The sequence below is a fragment of the Mesoplodon densirostris genome, chromosome 14 (genome assembly GCF_025265405.1).
Source record: "Mesoplodon densirostris isolate mMesDen1 chromosome 14, mMesDen1 primary haplotype, whole genome shotgun sequence".
NCBI lineage: Eukaryota > Metazoa > Chordata > Mammalia > Artiodactyla > Ziphiidae > Mesoplodon > Mesoplodon densirostris.
In genome coordinates, this window is record NC_082674.1 from 59,834,412 (window position 1) to 59,854,277 (window position 19,866).

General features: G+C 43.1%; 1 pseudogene; it reads right to left on the bottom strand.

Moving 5' to 3' along the window:
• Positions 1–18,683: 18,683 nt before the first annotated feature.
• On the bottom strand, positions 18,684–19,504 carry LOC132501634 (eukaryotic translation initiation factor 4E-like; annotated as a pseudogene).
• Between the last annotated feature and the right edge of the window lie 362 nt (positions 19,505–19,866).

The following is a 19,866-nucleotide window of genomic DNA, read 5'->3' on the forward strand; positions in this document are numbered from 1 at the left end:
ATTTCTAATCAAATGCAGAACTCCTGGCTAAGCTTAGACTAGGCCTCACAGCCCTCCTAGAACTTCAGGCAGCCACCTCCTACTCCTACCTGTGACATTTGGTATCAAGATGAAACTCTACCATTCTCTAGACTAATCCTTCCTCTTCCCCATTGATGTGAGAGGCCTTTATTAGAAAATATTCTTTTCTATTCTAGACTTTCCTTTCTGCCTTATCGATATGGCTGTCTTTTCCTGTGCCCTCTCCACCCTCTTTGGTTATTACTTCTATGCATTAAGCGGTAATAATTGGTAGCACAAGTCTTACACCCTTTGCAACACATTCTTGAATATTTTCTCTCATTTAAACTTGTAAGTTTATTGAATCAAAGTACCTCCAAAATAAATTAACTAAAACTTAAAATTCATGTTAGATTTTCCAATCTAGATACATAGTATTTCTTTCCATTTTTAAAGCCTTCCTTTATGTTTCTGAATAGTTTTATTCTAAGTCCTACACACTGATTAAGTTTATTCCTAGATATTTTATATTTTTATATTTGTGGTGCGACCTTTTTTCTAATACAATATCTAACTTCTTATTACCAGAGTGAAAGCTTCATGGGAGCAGAGACTACATATCTTTTGTTCATAACTGTAGCCCTACAGCTTAAGAAACAGTGGCTCCACATTGGAGGCTCTATACATTTCTAAGTAAGTGAACATAAAGCTATGCTATTGTCTTAGTGTGTCATTAATTTGTAACAGGCAACTTTGCTGAATTATTGATTAGCTTTGTTTTCCAAGTGATTCTCTGGAATTTTCCACATTTGCGAATATTGATAATTGTTTTCTTTCCAACCTGTATTGTTCTTATTGACTTTTCTTCTAAGACTTATTGAACTGAATAAATCTTTCTATTCAGGTTTCTATTGTTCTTTCAGAACAATCCTAAATAATAGTGATGGCAGTGGGCACAGTTTTCGTGTTCCTAACTTTTATGGTAATACTTCTAGTGTTTCACTGTTAAGTATGATGACTAGAGTAAAAGCAAATTTGATGGAAAGAATATAATGGGTCCCATTCTGGACGTGTTCAGAGGTGTATTAGTGTGGAGATGTCCAGTAGACAGCTGGACATATAAGAAATCTGGGCTAGGGACTTCCCTAGTGGTGCAGTGGTTAAGAATCTGTCTGCCAATGCAGGGGACACAGGTTCGGTCCCTGATCTGGGAATATCCCACATGCTGCGGAGCAACTAAACCCGCGCACCACAACTACTGAGCCCACGTGCCACAACTATGGAAGCCTGCACATTCTAGGGCCCATGCTCTGCAATGAGAGAAGCCACCGCAATGAGAAGCCCACGTACCACAACAAAGAGTAGCCCCTGCTCACCGCAACTAGAGAAAGCCCGCATGCAGCAACAAAGATCCAACGCAGCCAAAAAAAATTAAAAATTAAAAAAAAAAAAAAAGATATCTGGGTTAGAGGGACTTCCCTGGCCATCCAGTGGTTAAGACTCTGCCCTTCCAATGCAGGGGGCATGGGTTCGATCCCTGGTCAGGGAACTAAGATCCCACATGCTGTGCGGCACGGCCAAAAAATAAATAAAAAGTTTAAAAAAAAAAAAGAAATCTGGGCTAGAGACAAAGATTTGGGAGTTAACATTGTATAGGTAGGAGCTGAAGCCTTGGGATAGATAAATTCACATAGAGAGAATGTCAAGGATAGAACTGGGGAACACCAATCTCAAGCCTGAGTAGAGGAACAGGAAACCATCAAAGAGATGAAAGAAAATCAGTAAAGGAGTCAGAGGAGACCAAAGATGAATTTCAAGGGAGAGGAGGTGATCAACACAGCCAAAGAGTGAGGGGGGGGGCTTCCCTGGTAGTGCAGTGGTTGAGAGTCCGCCTGCCGATTCAGGGGACATGGGTTCGTGCCCTGGTCTGGAAAGATCCCACATGCCACGGAGCAACTAAGCCCATGAACCACAACTACTGAGCCCATGTGCCACAACTACTGAGCCTGCCTTCTAGAGCCCTCAAGCCACAACTACTGAGCCCGAGCACCACAACTACTGAAGCCTGCACTCCTAGAGCCTGTGCTCCGCAACAAGAGAAGCCACCGCAATGAGAAGACTGCACACCACAGCAAAGAGTAGCCCCCGCTTGGTGCAACTAGAGAAAGCCCGTGCGCAGCAACGAAGACCCAACGAAGCCAAAAATAAATTTAAAAAAATTTTTAAATTATATATATATGTAATTGAGTCACTTTGCCGAACAGCAGAAATTAGCACATTGTAAATCAACTACACTTCAATAGAATAAAAATTAAAAATAAATATGTATAAATAAAAGAAAAATAATAACTTAAAAATAAAATGCTGCTCCAGTGATTCTAACATGCAACCATGGTTGAGAAATGCTGGGGTCAGAAAGTACATTTGTGGGGGTCTTCCCTGGTGGCTCAGTGGTTGAGAGTCCGCCTGCCGATGCAGGGGACGCAGGTTCATACCCCGGTCCAGGAAGATCCCACATGCCACGGAGCGGCTGGGCCCGTGAGCCATGGCCGCTGAGCCTGCGCGTCCGGAGCCTGTGCTCCACAACGGGAGAGGCCACAACAGTGAGAGGCCCGCGTACCGCAAAAAAAAAAAAAAATTTGTGGGAATTTCCTGTCAGTCCAGTGGTTAGGAGTCTGCACTTCCATTGCAGGGGGCAAGGGTCCAGTACCTAGTCTGGGAACTAAGATCCTGCAAGCCATATGGCATGGCAAAAAAAAAAAAAAAAAAAATGTACCTTTGTGCATATAGAGACTCCAAGCCTAGCGGGGAGGACAAGGAGAGGCTCAGCTACCCTGGCTGAAGCCTCAGTGTCCTGTGGGGCTGTGGGCATCCCCCCAGTCACAAGAGGACAGATTCCTGACTTGTTCTGCCCTTTGGTCAGGCTCTGAATTCCTCTCCAACCTCTTGCCTTAAGTTAAACCACAGAAAGTTTCCCTGACAGAGACCCAGGGAGCCCTGGAATGTCAGTGGAGGGCCAGTTTGAGGAATATGATGGTAATTATGGCAAACAATATGCTTTCCCACTTAAGAACCAAGCCCTCGGCCAGGCTCACTGCTAGTGTGTGTGCCTGTATGTGTGTGTGTGTTTCAGGCGTCCTATTCAACTGAAATACAAAAGCGGCTCTGAGACTGGAGGGGAGGTTGAACAAGTGACCAGGATGAGTCATGCTGCTTGGCTGCAAAGACCAGGAGGCTGCCACTCCCAGTGGGGTGGGGCCTGGGTGGGAAGAGCAGCAGGTACAGCAGTTCCTGTGAACTTTCCACCCTGCCCCTGGGCAGGCTGCCTTTTGGGTCAAGCAAATATTTTTGTAAAAATTAAGACAGAAAATGTAACTTTCTGCTTACGGCCACAAATTTCTGGTGCAAGCAGACAAGCTGAAGCAAGGATGAGGCCAGTGGATCTTGCAAAGTCCTGGGATGTTCGCACAAGGATCAGGTTTACAATATTAGGCCAAAAACTGTGACCTTTTTCAAAACAGGCTCAGGTTGGAACAAGAGAAGGGCTGCAGGGCATGGATGCCCCTGTGAGGAGGGGTCAGGAGGTAGAAACGGCCCAGAGGAGCACATTTTTTTTTTAATAAATTTATTTATTTATTTATTTATTTATTTATTTAATTTTGGCTGCGTTGGGTCTTCATTGCTGTGCGCGGGCTTTCTCTAGTTGCAGCGAGCAGGGGCTACTCTTCATTGCGGTGTGCGGGCTTCTCATTGTGGTGGCTACATGAAAGAGCCAAGTCCATAGCCCAGTCCCGGGTTCTTTCAACAAAGAGCAACAAAGTGCACCACAACTACTGAGCCTGTGCTCTAGAGCCTGTGAGCCACAACTACTGAGCCCACGTGCCATAACTACCAAAGCCCACATGCCTAGAGCCCGTGCTCCGCAACAAGAGAAGCCACCGCAATGAGAAGCCCGTGCACCGCAATGAAGAGTAGCCCCCGCTCGTCACAACTAGAGAAAGTTCGTGTTCAGCAACAAAGACCCAACACACAGCCAAAAATAAATAAATTTAATTTAATTTAATTTAAAAATATGAAATGTTAAAAAAAAAATCTATACCCACATACACACATGCTAGTGGATGAAATCAACAGGAGGTTGTGGCAAGTACCATGGACATTAAGACAAGAGCACTTGCAAAGAGTAGTAAATAAGCCCTAGAGATTTAATGCACAGCGTAGTGAATATAGACAGCAATATTGTATTATAATCATCAAATCTACTGACAGCTAGAATTTAATGGTCCAACCATTAAGAAGAAAGGATAATTATGTATCATGACAGAGGTGCTAATTATTGCTACAATGGAAATCATATTACAATATATAAAGGTATCAAATTAACATGTTGTGTATCTTTCTTTTAACTTCTTTTATTCTTTTTTTAAAATAGTTATTTATTATTTTTATTTATTTTGGCTGTGCCAGGTCTTAGTTGCGGCATGTGGGATCTTCGTTGCCCCATGTGGGCCTCTTAGTTGCAGCATGCGAACTCTTAGTTGTGGCATGCGGGATCTAGTTCCCCAACCAGGGATCAAACCTGGGCCCCCTGCATTAGGAGCATGGAGTCTTAACCACTGGACCACCGGGGAAGTCCCAACATGTTGTATATCTTAAATTTACACAATTACACAGTGTTTATGTCAAATATATTTCAATTGGGAAAAAAAAGCCAAGAGCACTTGTCAATAGGTCCAGTCTTCCACTTCAGAGATCTCAACGTCCCCATCTGTAAAGTGGGTAGGTTGGCCCAGACAGGCCTAAGGCCCCTTCCAACGTAGACACTGCAGAATTCTAGATTGAGGTCAGACTCTGCCTTAAATTTTGTGTCTGATTCCCCCAGCTAGAGAACAGGGCTGGTTCCCTCGCTAGTGCAGATCCACTGCTGTTGGCCATGATGGAGACTTAACTTTTGAAAAAGAAATTTCCTTCTGCATCCTATCTTGCTTATCCCCACCCTCCCCACTCCCACCCTCCTCATGTAAATCAGCCTGGGGAATCAGATCTTGGAGAAACTTTGATCTCTTTATCTGAAGGCACAAAGATAGCCTTGCAAAGCCTGATGCTGTTGTGGAGGTGGCATGGTTCGGAATGCTTCACATTCTTCTAGCAAGTTTCACTGCTACTGTATTCTCAGAGAAGGGACCTTCCTGCAGCAAGGCCCTGGGGAAACTGGTGATGGAATGTACGGAAGAACAAGGACACGGTAGGAGGGAGTCTTCTTTGAAAGGAAACATCAGCAAGTTCTGATATGCAAAGATTTGAAAAATCCTTTACAACAGTCACTCAGAAAGAACCTGGGACTGGGCTATGGACTTGGCTCTCTCACAGTATCATTAAAAAAAGACATTTCAAGTTTCCAAGCTACTAACTGCAACAGGCCTCTCACTGAGCCCCTGAGTCCCTCCAGCCCATCATCTGTCTGCACGGCTGCCAGTGCTCGCTCTGAAATGCACATCTGACCATGTTCCTCCCTCGTTTAGGATCAGTCTCCAGCTCGACTCCTACCCTGCAGCCTCCATGACCAGTAGGAAAAAAAAATCTAAACTCTTCTCTATGTCCTTTGAAGCCCTTCAAAATCTGGTCCCAGGATGCATTTTTTATCTCATCTGCAGACCCGCGCCTTTCTCCTGCTCTCCAGACCACTGAACCTGTGGCCCTACCATCCCGTGCGTCATATCCGCCTCTGGACAGCCATGAGCTCCACCAGGAACGGCAGTGCCTGGGCCCCGCTGGCCATGTCCATCCTCCAGCACCCATCCCAGTTCCTGGGACACGGGCTCAGTTAAGGTTTGATGCCTGAATGACCAACTAAATGAGCAACCATGTAAATTAAGGCCCTTGTACTGGACAATTCCTAAATTCTCTTCTGGCACTAGCTTCTGAGAAGTGTTCCCCAGGGCCGAGCTCAAAACTGTTTAGAACTTGACCCAGTTCATACTAACAGTCACTGCAGTTTCCAATCCAGAAAAATAGAGACAAGTGGTCTGACAAAGGGTTTAAATGTTTTTGTTTATTTTTAGTAAATCATAAAAATTTTTAGTAAGTCCTATGGTTGCATAACAACGTGAAAGTACTTAATGCCACTGAACTGTACACTTAAAAATGGTTAAGACAGTAAACTTTATGTTACGTGTTTTTCACCACCACTTTTTAAAAAGGACGTCTCTGAATGTTCAGTTTCTACCACAATGCCCCTAGCCCTTCTGTCTAGTGAGATTTCAAGGTGATCAAACAAAAGCCCCTTTGAGTGGGAAAGGTATCAAAACCTTTATTCTTAAAGAAAATGGAGAAAGAGAGGATTCCTGGTTTAATAAAATGTTCAAATACAGTGATACTCAAAGTACCCTAATATCACACATTTCCAGAAGCTTCAACTATCTATCACGGAGCCCAGGACTAAGAAATAAGCAAAAATAGCCTCTGAGTGACCACAGTAAATGTCACTAGACTAATTAAAGAACCGATTTTATGAGGTAGGTGATCATCTCCACTTCATGATCAAGGAAATTGGAGCTTAGAAAGGGTCACTTGCCTACATTTATACAGCTGGCCAGTTAAAGAACCAAGATTCAAGACTACTCTGGATGTGGAAAGATTTTAAAAAGAAAAAAACCCCAAGTTCATGCTCTTTCTACTTCACCATGCCTCTACTTCTTGGATGCTATAATATTTATAATGTCTTTCTTGTTTCGCTTGGTTTGGTTTTTGTTTTTTTGGTGTCGTTTTTATTGAGGTATAGTTGATTTACAATATTATATTAGTTTCACGTGTACAACATAGTGATTCAAAATGTTTACAGATTATATTCCATTTAAAGTTATCATGAGGACTTCCCTGGTGGCTCAGTGGTTAAGAATCCACCTGCCAATTGAGGGGACATGGGTTCGATCCCTGGTCCGGGAAGAAGAGAAGCCACGGAAATGAGAAGGCCGCGCACCACAACGAAGAGCAGCCCCCGTTCGCAGTAACTAGAGAAAGCCCGTGTGCAGCAACGAAGACCCAACGCAGCCAAAAATAAAATAAATAAATAAAGTTATTATAAAATATTGGCTACATTCCCTGTACAATATATCCTTGTAGCTTATTTATTTTATACATAGTAGTTTGTGTGGTTTTTATTTTTGTTTTTGTTTTGAGTCCTTCCAAAACAACTTTGACTACCTGCTCCAAATGGGACTTTATTGGAATGAGACTGTGGGCTCAGAGAACTGAAGGAACAGTTAGCAAACGGGGCCAGACTGGCAGGAACCGGGCAGCTGGGGGCCTTCTCTCTAGAATGTGGCGGTTCATGTGACACACACCTGAGCTTGCCGGGCTCAGAGACTCTCTGTTCAGGTTTCAAATTCCCAGGAGGGAGAATCGGTTTGCCTGCCTTGGTTAGGTGTCTACAGCCCTATTAATCAGCTCTGCCCAGGGAAGTGGAGGACTGGACACCAGTCTTGGCCACTGGGGCTCATCCTGGGTGTTGGCTCTTCTCAGAGAAGGAGGGGAGTCCCTGTGGGCCAGGCAGACCCCGAGGTGTGTCTTTAGAAGGAAATTTCCTGGGAGAGGGAAGAAGGCAACAGGAGTACCCTGGCACCCCGAGAGGCCCCTGTGGAAATGCTCTGAGCTATAAATTCAGCCTAAGCTTTGCATATCGTTCCATTCACAGTTTCATCATTATCCAGAGTTACAAACTTTGGCAGCATATCTGCAATTTTGACCTCAGCGGACTTAAAGTGTTAAAATTCATCTTACCTGGGCCAAGGTGGCTGCTCTGGAGCTTGCCTTCCAAAGTTACCCTCGGGGGTTTAGTGGGTCAGAGGGCTGTTCAGGGCAGGAGGAAATGAAGGCCTACAATCCAGAAAGCTCAGAGCTGCCTGGGTGGCAGGCTGTGCTCATGCTCCAGAAACCCCCTGAGGGCTCTCCAAAAAGACAATTAATATGTATGTCATGCATTTGACTCCATTTAACTGTGTGTTTGGGCTCATTGCATAGAAACCTGCCCCACACAGCCAGTCTCATCAAGCAATAACCAAGCCTGGCCTAAATTCTAAAACTCATTTAAGGCTATTAAAACCATTAGCTCTAACTCAAGTTCAGCTTATAGGCACAAACCACTAACCACGTTAAATGGCCAGTAGTTCAGCCAGCCTTTCAAAGTCAGGAAGGCCTGTATGTGAATACACAGCAGCAGTAACTACCATTGCACAGCACCTTACTGCTAGTTCAATTTCATGTCTCTACAATCCTGAGAAAGCTGCTATTATTACAACTATTTATGGATGAGAAAAATGAGGGGGCACAGAGGAGTTTTGACTTGGCCCTAGAACAGCATATTCGGAAACCCCAGATAGACCGAAGACTTGAATTCAGGTCTTCTAACACCAGAGTATGTTACCTAATGATTCTTCACCTTTACACAGAGGGACTGGCTTCTCCATGCCAGTGTACCTTTAAAGAATGCATCGGATTAGTTTCTCTGCCCAAGAAAATAGTGTCACCCTTTTCTTGGGCTCTAATTGCAAGAACAGCTGAGCTGGAGCAGATCCTGTTGACCATTTGTTGCCAAATCCCGGATTACATTGTAGACAAGATGAGTTTTCTAGGACTAAAGTGAGTATAGTTCGGGTGAGGATTTCAGGACCATGGAACTAGAAAGAACTTTATTCTAAACCTCAGGATTGAAATCCAAAACCAGTTTTTGCTTTTGCCTGTTAGATGTCAATCAAAGCTTAGTTCAGCTTCAGTGCTTAAACACAAGGTCTTCAGTGTTCTCTATGGATTGATGATTGTCTGGCCTCTCCATCACCCCTGGGTGTGGGAGATGAGTGAAAGTGGCATGGAAGTCGGTAAGAGTTGGGGACAGTGAAAATCAGCCTCTCCATGGTTCTGATCTGTGTTTTGCAAACTCTAGGTCAGGCTCCACTGATGGGTTAAGTCAATTTACTGAGTCAAGACTGACATCTTTTTAAAATGAAATAGAATAGAATTAGTCAAACAGGAAATAGGCTATATCTCATGTAGTCAGGGTAAGTAACATTTCATGAAACATTTTAAAATATATACTTTTTTTAAAAATCAATTTTTTAAAATTAATTAATTATTTTTTGGCCGTGGCTTGCGGCTTGCGGGATCTTAGTTCCCCAACCAGGGATCCAACCTGGGCCCCAGCAGTGAAAGCACCAAGTCCTAACCACTGGACTGTCAGGGGATTCACTAAAATAATTTTTTAAAATAAACATTTTTGTGGGTAGTGGCTTGCAATGTAAAATTTATTTTTTACAAGTCACAGTTAAAAAAAAAAAGCTTGAAAGCCACTGGCTAGGTGGACTGAGCTGGAATGCCTAGGTTTATAATCCTCTCCACATAATACTAGGTCTCAGTTGTCAGGGAATATCATGGGGGCTATTTAAAACCTGCCACCTAGAAGCATGAAACCAAAACCAAAAGCTGCAAAGAAAATATTTAGAAACTTGGTTTTGAAAATATTTCTAAATTTTCTACATTAAAAGTTGTAAAGCAGAATTGAAAGGTAAAAAACAAGCTGAAAAAAAAATACTTGCACACAAATTTCAGAGTAAATGTTCTTAATATAAAAAATGACTATACTAACACAACATTGCAAATCAACTATACTTCAATAAAATAAATGTTTAAAAATGATTATAAATCCAAAAAAAGGTCTAAATACCCAATAGAAGGAAAAGGGCAAAGGCAAATCATTTAAAAGAGGGAAATAAATGAAAATATGTACAACTTCACCAATAATGTTAATTAAAACAAAATATCATTTTTCACCTCCCAGTGTTTTTTAAATAGCCAGTTTTGTCAAAGATGTAAGAATATAAGAAGCATCACATACAGCTGTTGGGACTATAATTAGATAAACTGGAGAAAAAATTGTCAGTCCACACCAGAAGCCTTCAAAATGGTGTGCCCTTTGACTCAATAATTCCTCTTCAAATAATTTATCTCAAGGAAACAATCATGGGTGTGTTCAAGGTTACCGACAATAGTAAAAACTGGGAAAACACCCTAACTGTCCAATAATAGGAATGTTATGATCTCCTTTGTGTAAAAATTGAAGTAAATAAATAAATAAATAAATAAAATACACACATAGCAGAGACTCCTAGCTAAGCCCAGCCTGGTCTTAGAGTTTGGGCCATTTGTGGGGCTGGAAGGCTGGTAACTCCTCTGGGAGTTCATTTTCCTGAGCTGACAGGTGAAGGCAGGAGGAAGGAGGAGTTTGGGGAACACAGGATTGGGGTCCAGGAAAGGCAGACAATGGGACTGTTGAATATCAATGGAAAGAGAGACTTGAGACAGAAGCAGAAAAACTGTTTTCATGAGGGACTTTGTGAGACTTTAAACTGTTGCCTGGGATGAACGAAAAAGATATCATAGGTGTGGTGGTAAAAACTCTTCTGGAGAAAAGTAAAGCAGATAAGAGAGTATAGGGAGTATGGGCGATGCGGGACTTTGCAGGTGTATTTAGGGTGGTCAGGGAAGACCCCTCTAATGGATTGACATTTGTCAGAGACCTGAAGGAAAGGTGAGAACTACCAAAGGAGTCTAGGCAGAGGGAACAGCAAGTGCAAAGTCCCTGAGGCAGCAACACACTTGCTGTGTTTGAGGACCAGCAAAGAGGCAGTATGGCTGGAGTGCAGGGAGCCAAGGGGAGAGTGAGAGAAGATAGGTCAGTGAGCAGCCAGGTCAGGTCATGTAGGACATTGCAGCTATTCTAAGGATTTGCCTTTTACTCTGAGTGAGTTGGGGAGCTACGGTGGGATTTTGGGTAGAGAAGGGACATGACCTGACTTACACTTTTAAAGCATCGCTCTGGAGAATGCAAGGTAGATAATAGACTTAGGGGTCAGGTGTGAGGGCTAAAGATAGAAGTTGAAGACTAGTTAGGAGGCTACAGCAATAACCCAGGCAGAAGGCAGTGGCTTGGACCAGGGTGATGGCAGAGGAGGTGGTAAGAAGTATTCATATCCTAGATATATTTTGAAGGTAGACTGGCAGGATTTGCTAATGGATGGGGTGAGACATGTGGGCTTATGTGTGTTTGTGTGTGCGTGTGTGTGTCTACATTGGGACCCCCCATCATCTCAAGTGAATCAGATCGTCTGCATGCAGATAATTCATGATATTTCTTGAAAGTTCCCCAGGAGATTCTAACCAGGGTTGAAAACCGCTGCTCTAAGTTGGTATGAGTAATAGGAGACTTTTGTTCTTTTTTAATCTTTATTTTCTACAATAAAAGTTGTAATAAGGGGGAAAGATATTTTAAACAAAACATCTCTCTTCCCCCACTCTGGGATATAAAATGTGGGTAAAATAACAACCATAGGGCTTTATCTTAATGATATCTCCATTTGCCAAATTCCTACCACCCTTCTACGACCAACATAAATGCTACCTTCTCTCTGGAGCCCCTTGAGCTTCCCCAACCCCTTGTGATGGCTAATTTTTGCCCATTCCTGTGGCCTGTGGCCCTTCCTCTTGGAGCTTAGTTCTCTAGTGTTTGTGTGCGGGAGTCTGCATTTTGGCTAGAGGGAGTGGTCTTCTAAACCCAGTCTGGAAGCTGTGAAAGCAGGCCCTGAGGGGTTCTATTTGTCTGGAGGCCACAATCCAACTGGAAGAAATGGTGGAGAGATGACCTGGAATATCAGCAGGGGGACACAGGCAGGCTGAAGGCCGCCCCGGATCTGGGACAGGCTGCGGCCTCCCCTGAGGCACTTGGCTCCTGGTTCATCTGTCCTGAATCCCTAACTCTGGGGAGGCAGGGAGTGAGCTATTTGTGTAAGACTCTGGCCCTGGAATGCATCTCAAGTTCTCCGGCACCAGACGCCCAATTTGGAGGCCTAGTAAAAAGCTAAGAAAAGAGGTGGGGAAAGTCTCTTACCCTCTTACACCTCTTCTCCACATGCACTCTTTAGTATTCTGCTTTTTAAACTTTCATGTCAAATTATGACTAGTTTCCCATGTCATTAAACATTCTTCAGAAATATAATTTTGATGACTACGTATTATTCCCACTACCTAACCATCCTTTAGTTATTCCCCCATTGTTTAAAATTTAGATTATTCTGGGAGGGGGGGAAATAAAAAATAAATGAAAAAGAAAGAAATAAAAAGAAATAAAATTTAGATTATTTCTAGCTTTTACTACTATATTTAATACCATATATTTGATCTAAAAGGAAGAATTAGAACGCCATCCCCAAATTTTGAGACTGCAACCAATAGGAAAAGCTCTTTCATTTTCCAAAGATTTCCCCACTTTTTTTTTTTTTTCTGCTTTGGAAAGGCAATCACTCTTGTCAGCATCTGAGTAATATTATCTTTATTATTATTATTTAGATCTGTATATAGCTTTACGGTTCACAAAGCACTTTTTCACACGTCATCTAATCAACGCACCAACACTGTGAAACAGGTTGTTATTCCCACTTTACATTTGGAGAAATTGATGCTCGGAAAGGCTATGTGACCTGTTGAAGACAACAATTATTGAGTGTCAGAGCCGAGACTTGGGTCCAGGTCTTGGGACTCCTAAAACCATATCCTCTACGATATACAAAGTATTATGCTGGGGGTCGTGGGAGAGAGGTAGACAGCAATAGAAGAAGGACAGGTATGGAACAACTGTACAAAGCAGAGTGGTCAGTGCCATTGATGAGATACAGATAAAGTGCTACCAACTGCGGCCTTGCAAGGACAAAGCGGTTCCTCTCACTGGGGGACATTGTAGAGGCTTTTAGAGAAAAACGACTAAAAGTCAGGTCTTCAAGGATGATTAGGATCTGGATATTTAGAATAAGAAGGGGGCTTTCTAGGGGCGCAGTGAAAGGGAAAGGAAAGTGTGGCTGATTGGGGAAAGGACCAGTACAGGGAGTGGAAGATGGGGTGGGGATGGAAGGAATGGAATGGTAATTGTAGCCTCACAGAGGCTAGAGCCAGAAAGGCCTTGGAGCTCATCTGGTGGGGAAATCAGAGATGGGGAGGAATTTGCTGAAGGCAGTAACAGGCAAGGAAAGGGCAGGGTCTCGCTTCTACCCTGGTCTCTGGTCACCCAGGCCAGTGTTCCTTCCATGCAAGAGACGTTTATCCATCTCCAGAAACTAAGGGGCCATTTCCTTGGCATAGTCTTTGCGATGGATCAACGACCTGCAGCAGGATGAGGGATCAGCACCAGAGCTTGGGAGGAGACGGCCAGGGCCAGGAGGCTACTGCAGTGGCCTGGCAGGGTGACAGATGAGGCCCGAAGAAGGAGGAGTTAGAAGAACAAAGAGGAGGGATCAGAGAAATAAATATTGCAAAGGTCAGGCTGCCAGGACCCAGCACCTAATCTGATAAGGGAGGCAATCCAGAGGAAGGGACTAGACCTGAGTTTCCAGCCCCTCAGAGAAGGCAGCTTCGGTGGTGTGAGGAGACCAGAAGCGGAGACAGGGTGAGAAGTCAGGTGAGGGGCCAGAGAGAATCGGTAGACCGCCTAGAAATCCTGCAGCATTGTCGGGCAGTCTGCACCTCGGCTACCGTTTGTGAAAGATATATATGTTGCTATAATTCTTCTGGAAAAATACGCAAGGAAGTGGTATCACTCGGGGCCTTGGGAGAAAAATGGGTGGTCAGCAGACAGGGGTCTGTTTTCTGTCCCTTTTAGATTATACCGTTGGACAATGAGCCATGGGCATGTAATAACTAACAGCAAAATAATTAGAAAAAGGTTTTCAAGTTGTGTAGAAAATGGAAGGAAAGAAGTAGGACAGTAACACAAAGGAGTAACAGCTTCTTATTTCCTTAGGAAAGGGAGACTTGAGCACCTTTGGAAGATGAAATTGAAAATGGGAGGGGGAGGGGGGAGGTGAAAAAGGGCCCGGGAGTGGAGTCGCGGGGAGAGAGCTCCGAGGCTCAGGAGGAAGTCAGTCTCGCCAGGGAGGAGAAAAGACCTTCAGGAGGAGCAGGGTGGAAGGGAGGGAAATGGAGGGAACGTTGCCGGCGGATTCCATCTCAGAAAGCAGGCGTGATGAAGTGACACTTGACACACCCGGCGGGCCGGCAAAGCGCTCCTGGGCCTGGGGAGAAGGACCTCTCCGACCTCACTGGTGAAAACGGGAATTGTTCCGGCTCTGGGGGCTGGATATTCAAGACAGCACCGTTTATGGTGGTAAAACACAGGAAACAAAGGGAAGAGCATAAACAACAGAATTATTCAGTAAACCGAGGTGTTTTCATGCCGTGGATTACTATTCAGCCATTATTAGAGTGAATCCCAACTGGGATTTGGGGTTTCCATGATGTACTAGAAAAGCAAGACGCAGAGTAGTGTAGATTATATGAAGCCATTTTGGAAAACAAAAGGAAGTATTGTGTGTGTGTGTGTGTGTGTGTGCGCGCGCGCGCGCGCGCGTGCGTGTGCCTGATTTTACGTGGTCATGGGGAAAATCACGTAAGTATATAGGTTAAAATTGGGATAGTGGAAGATGAGGAAGGGAGAGGGGGAAAATCCTTCCAACTTACACAGTAAAGAAGCAAGTGCAAAACAAAAGCAGAAACTACCGAGGACCCGAGATCGGCGATAAAGACCCTGAGGCCAAGGGTTGGGGCGCAGTCAGAGGAGCACCAGAACAGTGGAAGCGCCCGGCAGCGTCGTTTCCAATTCGTGGGCGTCTGTGCCGGCTCCCTCCTTGCTCTTTGTTAAGGAGGACGTGAAGAGGGGAGGGCGTGCCGCGCTGCCAGCGCCCGGGGAAGGGCAGGGGAGGGTGCGCGGGCGGGGCCCGGGACCCAGCCGGGCCCTGTGCCCGGTTTAGCGTTTCCCCGCGGACGGCGCTCCCCTGCCTGGGCCGCCCCGCGCCCCGCCGCCGCCGGGCAGCTGCCGCCTCCTGCTCAAAGATGCCTGCGCCGGGCGCGGAGCCCCGGGCCCCCGCATGCACCCCCGCCGGCCCTCTGTCCCCCTCTTCCTGCCGCCGCCCGCCGCCCCGCTTCCCTCCGAGCGGCCCTTTGCTCCGCAACACCCCCCCCCCCACTTTTTTTTAATCTCCTCTCCCTTCCGCCCCTCAGCTCCCGGTAACCTCTTATCTACTCTCTCCATCTCTACAAATTTGCCCGTTCTAGGTATCTGCTGTAAGGAATCGCACAATATTTCGCCTTTTGCGTCAGGTTTATTTTGCTTAGCATAATGTTTTCAAGATTCACTCATGTCGTAGCGTATATGATGATTTCATTCCTTTTATTTTTAAAATTTTATTTATTTTTGGCTGTGTTGGGTCTTCGTTGCTGTGCCAGGGCTTTCTCTAGTTGCAGCGAGCAGGGGCTACTCTTCCATGTGGTGCGCGGGATTTTCATTGCGGTGGCTTCTCTCGTGGAGCACGCACTCTAGGCGCACAGTCTTAAGTAGTTGCGGCGCGCAGGCTCAGTAGTTGTGGCTCACGGGGCTCTAGAACACAGGCTCAGTAGTTGTGGCACGCGGGCTTAGTTGCTCCGTGGCATGTGGATCTTCCCAGACCAGGACTCGAACCCATATCCCCTGCATTGGCAGGCGGGTTCTTAACCACTGAGCCACCAGGGAAGCCCCTCATTCCTTTTATTTTTTATTTTATTTTATTTTTTGCGGTAAAATGTACATAACCTGAAATTTACCATTTAAACCAAATTTAAGTGTACGGTTCAGTGACACTAAGTACATTCACATGGATGCGCAACCGTCGCCACTGTCCATCTCCAATACCCTTCCATTATCCCAAACTGAAACTATGTACCCATTAAACAGTAAGTCCTCCAACCCCTGGCAACCACCGTTCTAATTAGTCTCTGTGAATTTAGGGCATCCATCACCTTTGTGGGGTATCTGCAATTGCCCGTGTTCCCTCTTTGGGGGTTTGAGGGGGACAAAGCCATACACTGGAGAATATCCAGATGTGGATAATGAGGATGAAAAACCTGGTCATAGGAGAAATCATATATAAGAAAGAGTAGAGGAAGCTAAGAATATTCAAGAAAGTGAGGTCCTAGGATGATTTTAATTCATGTTTTAAAAATAAATAAATAAAGGGAAGGCAGATATTAAAAAAAAACCCTCAAAACCCTGGAGGTTTTACGTTAACAACAAATTTTTTAAAAGCCAACAACAGCCTCCCTTTCCTTCACCTGAGGACATATCAAGAAGATGGTTCACCATCTGCAAGCCAGGAAGAGGGTTGTCACTAGACGGTAAATCTGCTAGCACCTTGATCTTGGATTTCTCAGTCTCCAAAACTGTGAGAAATAAAAGTTTGTTGTTTACACCATCGAAAAAAAAAAGCCAACAATGTGATGTGACTGGAAAAGACTCAAGGGACCACAAAGACTCTTCACCCAAGTGAAGGATGGCAGTGGAGGAAAATGGTTAGAACTGTCCTGTCAATAAACATATAAAGTGATTCATATTTAAATTTTTCTAAAAATAAAAAAAGAGGAAAACAATAAAATAAAATAAAATAGGGAATTCCCTGGCAGTCCAGTGGTTAGGACTCTGCGCTTTCGCTGCCGAGGGCACGGGTTCGATCCCTGGTCAGGGAACTAAGATCCTGCAAGCCATGTGGCGTGGCCAAAGAAAATAAATATAAAATAAAATAAAATAAAATTTTCTAGTAGCCACATCAAAAAAAATTTTAAGCAGTAAAACATTTTACTTAGCCCAATGTATTAAAAATTATTATTTCAGCATATAATCAATTAAAAAATTAATCATGAGATCTCTCCCATTCTTTCATACTTGAGCTTCAAAATTAGGCTGGCCACATTTCAAGTGCTCAGTAGCCACATATGGCTACTGTACTGGACAGTGCACGGCTGGAACCTGGGATGGGTGTCAGACAGATATCAAGACCTATATTCCATCCCTTACTAAGGCTGTGTAATCACAAATTACTTGTTCTCTCTTAGCTGTTTCTTCATCTATAAAGTGGAACTAACAACAGTACCCACCCTATAGGGTAATTGTGAGGATTAATGGCACATGAAGCACTTAGTATGTGCTCAGTAAATGTTGATTATTATTAGTGGTAAATTAGGTGATTATTAATTTGAATTAATGAGATTTTGGTATTACTGTGAGTGTGACCTCATTCATTCCCATCAGATGGTGTGCTTTGGAGACAGTCCAGAGGGACAAAGTTAAAAGAAATGGACAAACTGGGAAAACTTATTTGCAACATATATGATAAGCAATATGTTATTTTCGATATGTAGGAAGTGCTTGCAAATAAAATGAGGAATGTGACTGGGGAGTTCAAAAAAGGACACAAACATCTGAAGTATTTTTTTTTCATCATTATAAATACAAGCATTCATAGCCTGTTTATTCTATTTAGACAGCAACACTAACAAAATTCTTAATGCATACGCCCCCCACCACCTGTAACTCTTTCCCTATGGTGTCATTTGGACACTTGAAAAATAACATCTCAATTCAGCAACCAAGTTTTACAACTGCTATTCCTACCAATCAGATGGTGATGCACCAAGGTCACAATTCTCATGAGTTTTAACATATTAAGAGTACATTATTTACCTAAGACTGAAGGGCTGTGCCTCTTACTTTATTAAAAAAAAAAAAGATAGCCACATCAATTTAATTCCATATATATATGATGCTACCTGTTCAATTTATTAAAAATTAAAATAAACGTAATAATCAAACTAATGCTCCAAACTTACGCTATTCACGTGGAAGACACTACAAGAGAAGACACCATAGAGACTGCCTTGCAATAAGAAGTACAAATTCCTTCTATAGAGATGGAGAAATAAAAGGAAGGACAAATCTAGTTGTCTAAAAGACAATTCACTGTACACATTTTATTTACAGTTTTGTACACTGTCTTAATATGAATGGGACCACTTTTCTACTTGAGCCATTTTTTAACCAAAGCAAAATAACCTAAGTATAACAAAGTGTTAAAATACAGCATAAAGATACAAAAACAGACATACTAATTCTAATTAGGAATGTAATTATGATGTTACATTTTTTATAATCCACAATTATGTTTAGGAAATCACACAGACATAGATCACTGATTTGAATGAAATGCATAAATTTGTAGCAAAGCTTTGTAGTTACAAAAAAACAAAAAAATTACCAAAGAATGCACAAAATTAATGTTTATTCCACCTCTGTGTCATATTCCTGGATCCTTCACCAATGTTACATGAGGAAAAAAACAAAAGCAAAACAAATGAAAAACTGAAATCAGAATCACTAATGTTATCAAGTAGGGAAACAAATAAATTAAAATCTAGCAGCCATCAGCAAGAGTACAGCACAGACAATGCTGTAAAAAGAAACAAAGAAAATTGTTAGAAAACTGTATGCATCATACGCTTTCAAACCAGCAAAATATGCTCCTGCATACAATAGAACATAAACAGAATTGTTCTCTTGTAAGGTATAGAAATGCAAATTCTTTGCTTTAATATTGTAGATGGGTCAAATGTGTTTGTAATCGTTAATTCTTTTAAGCTATTACAGAGTGGGCCAGGAACACATTTATTGATTCTGGGGACGATGTGTACTATAATTCTTTGATTGGGATAGTGGACACTCTAGCCAAAATTTAAAAAAAACAAAAAACAAACTATGAACACAGAAGTACAAGACAAAGGCGAATGAGACTTCTCTTATATCTTAGCAACATTTAGATGGAAATCAAATTTAAATGCAGTCCACTCTGCTTTTGAAGAGGCTTTGGTTCAGCTCCCAAATCTCGATTGCTTGACGCAGTCTCCTATGAGAATACTCAGAAGGTGTCTTCTTAAACAACAAACCTATTTTTAGTGGTGGAGCCGCTCTTAGTAGCTGTGTCTGCATGGGACTGATAACCAATCACTATCTTTGGAGGAAGTCCTAACCTTTCCTTGTATACCCTCCCTATATGTGTAACTGCTTCTCTGCTTCTACTTCATTCAGTAGTCCATATTGCTATTTTATCACCTTTAGCTCTAACATTAACCACAGCTCCACATACATCATCACTGTAGTCATCAAAAGACTCTCCAATAAGGCACAGCAGTGTCTCTAGCCAAAAGCGATCGAGGTCACTTCGTCTCTGCTGTTTGTTCAATGTAATTAGCCATCGTCCTCCTCGTTTGTTTTTCTCATCTTCCCACATAGGCTCAATACCATCCTTAAAAAGTGAATAGTCACAGCCAGGCATTAAATTACTAGACAACTGGATATGGTTGTACAGAGCCCAAAAGTCTTCAACAGTATCAAACTTAGAGATCAGCCGAAGGTTTGCTTGCCAAGTTTTGCTTTTATCATTTTTAAAAAACCAGAGTGCCCCTCTGTTCTGTAAAGGATGTTTAATATAGTGTTCTGGGTTAGCAACCTCCTGATTAGATTCTGTTTTCTCTTCTTCTGTAGGTGGGGGATTAGGAGTAGGGGTGGTTTCCGGTTCCACAGTCGCCATCTTAGATCGATCTGATCGCACAACCCTGTTGTTTTTTTTTTAAAGGAAGACACATTTGAAGTTAAGTTCAACTATCCTAGGGACTGGATGAAAATAAACACATAATACCATTGTTCAGTAACAAATTGGCAACAACCAGAATTTGGTGGCACCTAATATTGAAGACTGTGTGAGGAGATCAACTCTCTATTCAAATCAAGATTTTCTGAAGTTTCCATCCTCAGATCTGATCCTAGATTGCCAGGGTAAACAAGCTGAGTTCTGGCTTCAAGGGGGCGCTAGCCAGACACCCTTTTCTACCCACCTTTTCCCTCTTCCAGGTGAAACTGAACAGCCACCAACACCTTCTAGCAAGCTTGATTTATGTTTCTTTATCACATGT